The sequence below is a fragment of the Amblyomma mixtum genome, chromosome 6, assembly GCF_055824585.1.
Source record: "Amblyomma mixtum isolate Tamu chromosome 6, ASM5582458v1, whole genome shotgun sequence".
In the NCBI taxonomy this organism is placed as follows: Eukaryota; Metazoa; Arthropoda; class Arachnida; order Ixodida; family Ixodidae; genus Amblyomma; species Amblyomma mixtum.
Window position 1 is genome coordinate 19,937,627 of NC_143017.1, and position 6,904 is coordinate 19,944,530.

Genomic DNA, 6,904 nt, shown 5'->3' on the forward strand with positions numbered 1-6,904 from the left:
ATTTCTTCAATTGGTGTGGTTTTTATATTTTGGTTATTGTTATTCTATAACTTAATCTTTAACAACATTTTTTTTATTTCAAACTATTCGTTATGTTTTTTCGAATGTCTCAAATGACTCCAATTAAGAGCAAAAATCGGTACATCTTATGCCCTTGTAGTTGTCCAGTGTACAGTACGGTGCATTGTTAAAGGAAACTTGCGATCACGTGGCCTCCGCGCTTCACGAAGCCCTGCCGCCTAGATGCGGCCAGAATAGGCGGCATGCGGCGCATGCGCGGAAAGACCAGCCGCCATGCTTACTGCGCATGCGTCTTGTGCCGACAATTCCCACAAGTTCTCGACGGCAATGTTCCGCAAAGCGCGGAGGCCACGCGATCGCATGTTCCCTTTAACAGTGGACCGTACTGTACTTCGAAGGAGAATGACGCATTGCAAGTAAGCCGAAACCGATCCCTGCGCTCTAGGGTGGCACTCCCAGCCAGTGAGACGACGCTCATCAGTCTCGGCTTCCCGCTTTCGTCACTATGTGAAACCTAAACGCACAAAGAGAAGGGAAATGGCAATACTTCCTTGTGCGCATAGACAACGTCCGCTTCGAGCTTAAGTGAAACGACCTTTGCGAGTGGCTCCGAAGAGCGTGCTAAGGGTGCGCCAGGTCGTGCGTCATCGGAAGCAGAAGCTCAAAAAGCCGCTGCGGTGTGCCTGTGCAAGCCAGCCTACGCTGCCCCTTGCTCTGGCATCTGTCAGCGGCCGCACCTTTTGCCGATGACGAGTCCTGTTTGTTTGATTCACTCAGTACTGAGTCAGCCGCATTTTATCTGCCCGCTTCCTGGGCGTCCGTCACACGCTGCCGCCCCGGCAACGCCAGATATAGACCGATAGTAAATCGGATACACGCTGTCGCCGCGATAGAGCAGAAACGTCGGCGACTGAAATAGGCGGGTAATGCGTTCCCCTCCGGTCGCAAAAGCCAGGAAAACCGGCCTTAACTACGAGGCTGCTGGGGCCTTGAGCTTGCTGGGGCCCAATTGGAAGCTGTGTCGTGTGCCAGTATGTGAGCGGCCGAATTACCATAGCCTCCAGCATGCAATAACAGTTTACGTGCGGCTAACCCAGGCTACAGCTTGCCAGCAGAAGCAGCCGGTAATTGTGCACTGCTCCAGAAAGCGAAGTGATAGCGTATCTTTTGAATTGCTACCGCAGCCTCCACCATCTATGCCTGCGGACACTAATTGCGTCGCAGATAACCGTTGTTGTAAATGAAACTACGCAGCGCTCATCTCCTTATGGTGTGAACGTCCGACCCATATGCGGGAGTTGCGGTGGCGTACCGTAATTGCCACCTTGTGCTCATCGATTTCAGCCCTCATCGCTATGGGTGGGCCAGGGTAACCAACTGGGTTCCAATAGAAGACAAACATAGAATACGGCGGCACAAAGTGAGGTTAGAGGATTAGACTTGAAAATTGGCCGAGACGAGGTGGCCGCAGCTGTAACAAATAAGGGAGTAATTACTTATTGACATCCACCCAAGCTCTGCTATACGGCTACAAAAGGAAAGCTATACAGCTTTCTCAGAAACTTCGTAGTTAAAGAAAAATTCGTCCTGGTCCGGGGTTCGAACCCGGGACCACCGCTTCACCGGAGCAGTCGCTCTACCAATTGAACTAACCGGGACGGCAAGCTTATGGTAGGGCGAGAGCTGTAACAAATCAGGGTTAATTGAAAGGACATGATAGAGGTCGTTTTTCTGCTGAGCGCGTAGCTAAGCTATACTGCGGCTGATAATATAAAGGGCTCCCAGACGTGGATTTCGGCGTCTCTTAGTTAGCGGTAAAATGGCTGCACAAACGTGTCTATCAGCCCACTTATTGGAGTCCAAAATCGCGTTAGATATGAGCTGATTGAGATTTCAGTTCTGGCGTCAATAAAATGAAATCTTCATGAATACTCAGCAGCATCCCAAATGCGCGAGCTGACACTGTCTCGCCAATGGTCGCCTTGGCAAAGCATTTAGTGCGCATTCTCATGAGTAACTGAATACGAATGCCTGGTCAACATTTTCATCTTGTCGAAAATGAAATGAAATGCTTACGGAGCACTCGGAAATGCATATCGCACTTTTGATGAAAAGTTTGTCTTATGGCGTTCATTAATAAACATTTATTCTCTACAAGAGGTCCCGTTACTGCATCGACTACGAACCTCCTTTTATGCATCTATTGTTTTTACCACCATGAAATACACTAATGCCGCCGCGGTGGCTCAGTGGCTATGGTGCTCGGCTGCTGGCCCGAAAGACGCGGGTTCGATCCCGGTCGCGGCGGCTGAATTTCTTTGGAGGAGAAATTCGAGGCCCGTGTACTGTGCGATGTCAGTGCACGTTAAAGAACCCCAGGTGGTCGAAATTTCCGGAGCCCTCCACTACGGCGTCTCTCATAGCCTTAGTCGCTTTGGGACGTTAAACCCCATAAAACCAAACCCAAATACACTAATAAAATCATATTTTCTTCAAAAAACGATGTCCCTTTCCCGAAGAAAAACACCCAATTTATTCTGGTTCCAAAAAACCACATTTAGGCCGCAACAAAATAGGATCCTTGGTAGCTACCCATCCAGATATTTTCTCTTTACACTCCCTATACTAGTGAGAGATAGAGTTCCGATATTTTTCTATTGAACAGTCGTTATTGTTTAATAGAAGATTTAGAACGTGGCATATTTTAAAAATATTTATAATGTCGAGCATATACTGCTAATATTTTCAGGCCTTATTGGTAGTTTTAAGGTCTCTTTTTTATTTATTTAGCAACTTGCGTTCGTAATCGCAATGCTAGTCAATTGCTAGTTAAATGCTAGTCATTGCTATTTAATAACACAATGTTTCAAAGTTTAAAAATTACTGATGAAGACAAGTTAGCTTCGATCTTTTCATCCACAGAAAAGAACTCGCGAACTTGCCCGAACATGTCATTTAAGAACATACCGCAAAATTTCTGCAGCTGCGAGCGACACATGGGCAAAGAGACCACGTTAGCACAATTGAACGGCAGCTACTATAAGTGCTGCGTTTTGGAAGCTTCTATCCATGACGTAAACCTGCCAAGGGATCAGTAAATGATAAAAATATTTAAACTGGACTTCCAAGGGTAGGGCTCCAAAAAAAAAATTCCAACATAAAATGCTTACCGCTCCTTGCACCGAATCATGAAAACCAATAGTGTAAGCCGAACGCATCGTGCCTTGGTCTTAGCGACAGGCTTATGGGCGAGAGTCAGCGCTCGTTGCTGCAATGGATCACCACCAGCAAGCCCAACCGACTCTACTTGTATCAATTTTTATAATTTTGAAAAGGCGATTAACCTTGGCGTTGTTGCTGGACAGTTTGCTATACCTGCATGTTTTTCGAAAGCGCATGCCTTTTGCCACAATGCAGAGAAAACTTGTTGGGCTACAGCGCCGAGGATAATCGCGATCTCGAAATTTCAAAAAGTGATATGGCTATTGTTAACGACCGCTTACAAATCTCTAACTGCATCGAGTTGCTAGCATTGATTGTTAAGTAGTTAATTATTGTTACTTTTAATTATTAAAATTTATTTAACGAGCTTGCTCCCTAAGACAATCCATTTGTTTTCGAGTGTGCGCTAACTATGGTAATACTACGCCGCAAAAGCCATAATTTTACCTTCAAATGCCCATTTTTCAAAATTACTTATCTTCTTTGAAATGCCTGGTATAATGCTAAGGCTACTGCAGACCTCTCGTGTTCAGGCTCTATCACATCTTGTAAGCCGTGTGGCAGTTACTGGAGACATGGATGCGATGGGATGTCAGCCCTTTATGCCTCTACAGGAAATATGTTCCTGCATGCGGTCGGTATCTCCTCACGAGGGTCCGAGTTAGCTATGAAACAGAGCAAAGAAATTGTATGACCGCGCCACAAGAGTGGTTCCTAATGTTATGTCTTCAAGATCTTCAAGGAATCGCTGTAGGCATAAAAAAAGACCTCTTATAGTGCTTTTCTTTAAAGAACAATGCGGTTCTTGACATTAGTAATCGCAAGTTATTTTTGTGTTACACTCGTGAATAATTTTTGCGCAAGTCCCTCGGAATTTTGTTATCGCCCATCGTAGTGAAACCGGACTAAGAGGTGGGTCGTTGTATTTCAGGCGAGTTTTCTTGTGCTTTTAAATTTTTTTTTTTTCAGTTGTCTCCTCGACAAATTAAGTTATTTGCAAGTTTAGAGTTTGATTGTCGAGACTGTAAGGCATGCTGAAATAATCAGAGATATACACTGAGGTATAAACGGTTGATCCCCTACAGCTTTATTGTCTTGAGTCCCAATAGCCCTACAAGGCGTGAAGTAGTGAGATTATGGCAGAACTGCAGCAGTTTATTGCATTATAGAGATGTTCCTGTGCATAGCGTTCGCTGCTCAATACAACTGGAGGGACATCACCTCAACACTGTTCAGAAAACACCTGGAATAAGGCTTCAGTGACTGCGGGAGCTCCTGTGGCTAAAAAGCACTGTAGCCGAAAAGTGAGCCGGAACGGTGTTTCACTTGAAATATCTGGAACGTAGTTCCAATAAAAATATCTGGGAGACCATTACCATTGAAAGCTTGAAAATTGTGTTCCACTTATTTTAAGAATATGTGGGTCACAGGTCCAGTTATTTAGGTGAAACTTCGTTCAAAATGTTCCTCCTGCTAAGTGGATTCGTATGTGGAACTAGACTAAGAGCGTAACCTTTTGCTGTTTTTTTTCGATTTCTACATCAGCGCTAAACGACGCGGTGCGTGCGCTGTCTACATCAGCGCACGCACCTCGTCGTTTATTTACTTCAGAATCCACCTGAAAATCTCCAATCAAGGGTTATTATATGAGGGAGAGAGAAATAACCAATAAAACATTTTCATCTGCCGTAAAATGTTTTCGCAAACATTTTTTTTTGTTTTATACAGGTTATTGAAGCATTTCACATCATAAAAAAAATTGGTAATTTTGGAACTTTTTTTTGCTTATTGAGCACTTAAGGGGTCAGTCATACACCTCTGGACTCATTAAGGTTACTATGCGCGGTAAATTTGTTCATAGACCCGAGATCACTGCCTCGGTGCCAGTTTCGGTTGCGCTGTGTCTGAAGTTTCCTATTGAGCTTAAGCAAAATTAGCTCCAGAAACGGTGATATTTGATCCGCGAACCATTGCACGGTTTACGCACGAGTTACTTCCATTCAGAAAACGACCAAAACTAGAGCTTAGTGTCTTTTTTCTGCACAGTATTAAGTTGTAACTAGCGAATGATGTGAACAATATGATACTTGTCACGAACACGTTTCCGTAGGGTTCTCTTGCCTCTACTCTGATAACCCAATGTGCGCTTGGCAGGCATGCTGACAAGTATTGTGATATCTTATCTTTTCTCCCCAAGGGTCGGCATTGATACTCTCAATGTGCTCCCGGCCACAGATCTACCGCAACAGGAGAACGGGGGGGGGGGGGGGGTGTCAATTCAGAAACATTATGAGCGAAAGGTGAAGCAGGAGTATTCTCATGTGAAGGAGCGCAGTTTGACAAGGCGGCATGAAAGAAATCGTACAAGACTTCTGCAAGCAGACCGAACATCGGCCTTGTGGTTGCAGATGCATGGTCGACATAACATATCTGTGCCCATGGAAGCTGCTGGCCTTCAACGCAGCGTTGATTACTCTCTCCTACGTTTCACGGTTGACGAGACTAAAGCATATGAGAGGCTTCAATCATTTCATGTTGGGGACGTGCCTTCAGGAAAGAAAACACTTGTGCAAGTGTTCGAAAAATCTTTGCCTAGGTGAGAAAGATGTTTTTCGATGCATTTAGCACGTCCGAATCACAGGCAGCTGAGCCGTTATCCGAAAGGGTGTACGATGGGGGGCTAGTTGGTAATCCATGAACTAAGAACGAAAACCACGCAAAGGACGATACACAGGGAAGAAGTAGACAGGACGAGCGCGGACTTGCAACTGTTTATTGAAACACATCTTCCTTCCATCACCAACCCTACGCATGCGCAACAAGCAATCTCTATCTAATCGAGTTCAGGAACCTTCAGTTCCTTCTTGTACAGATGGACCGAAGCCTCGCTTACACACTTTTCGGGCCCATATCTATCAATCTGCCGGGCTTCGATGACCTCACGTGTTTTCTGGTCTTTGGCCCTCCCGATTATCTTTGTGCGCTCAAAGAGTGGCGTGCATTTATTGTCACACGAAAGACAGTGTTTTGGCAAATGCATGCCGCTGTGAGAGCCCAACGAATTTTTATGTTCTTGTAGCGCTTATTAATGCAGCATCCTGTTTTTCCCACGTAATCTGAGCCGCAACTAAGCGGGATTTCGTACAATACTCCCATTCTACAGGACACAAACTTGATTTTGTGGTTAACACCACAGCCTGCTTTTGTTCTTGATTCATTGTTAGTTAGCGCGCACAAACGGGACAGCTTACAAGGCGCCGAAAAGAAGATTTCCACACCGAATTTTCTTGCCACCCTCTTCAGGCCATGCGAGGTCTTATGTACATAGGGCAGTACTTCAAACTTCCGCCTCTCACGAATGACAGGTTCTCGAGCACTAGAAGTTGGGACGAGGGTTTTCAACAGAGACCCGGCAGCGGCCTGCAGAAGCGACGAGGGAAACGCAGCAGAACTTAGGCGTGCAACTTGACAACCCACAAGAGGTCACTAATGACAACCCAATGACAGCCCACAAGAGGTCACTAATGAAGTTTTATCGTCTTTTAAATCCAAGGCTTCCAGTTTGAATTTTACTGTAGAATTGCCTGAGAACTCTTGCTTACAGTTCTTGGACTTGAGATTGTTTTTCAGTGAACCGGACCACTTGTGTTGGATGTACATG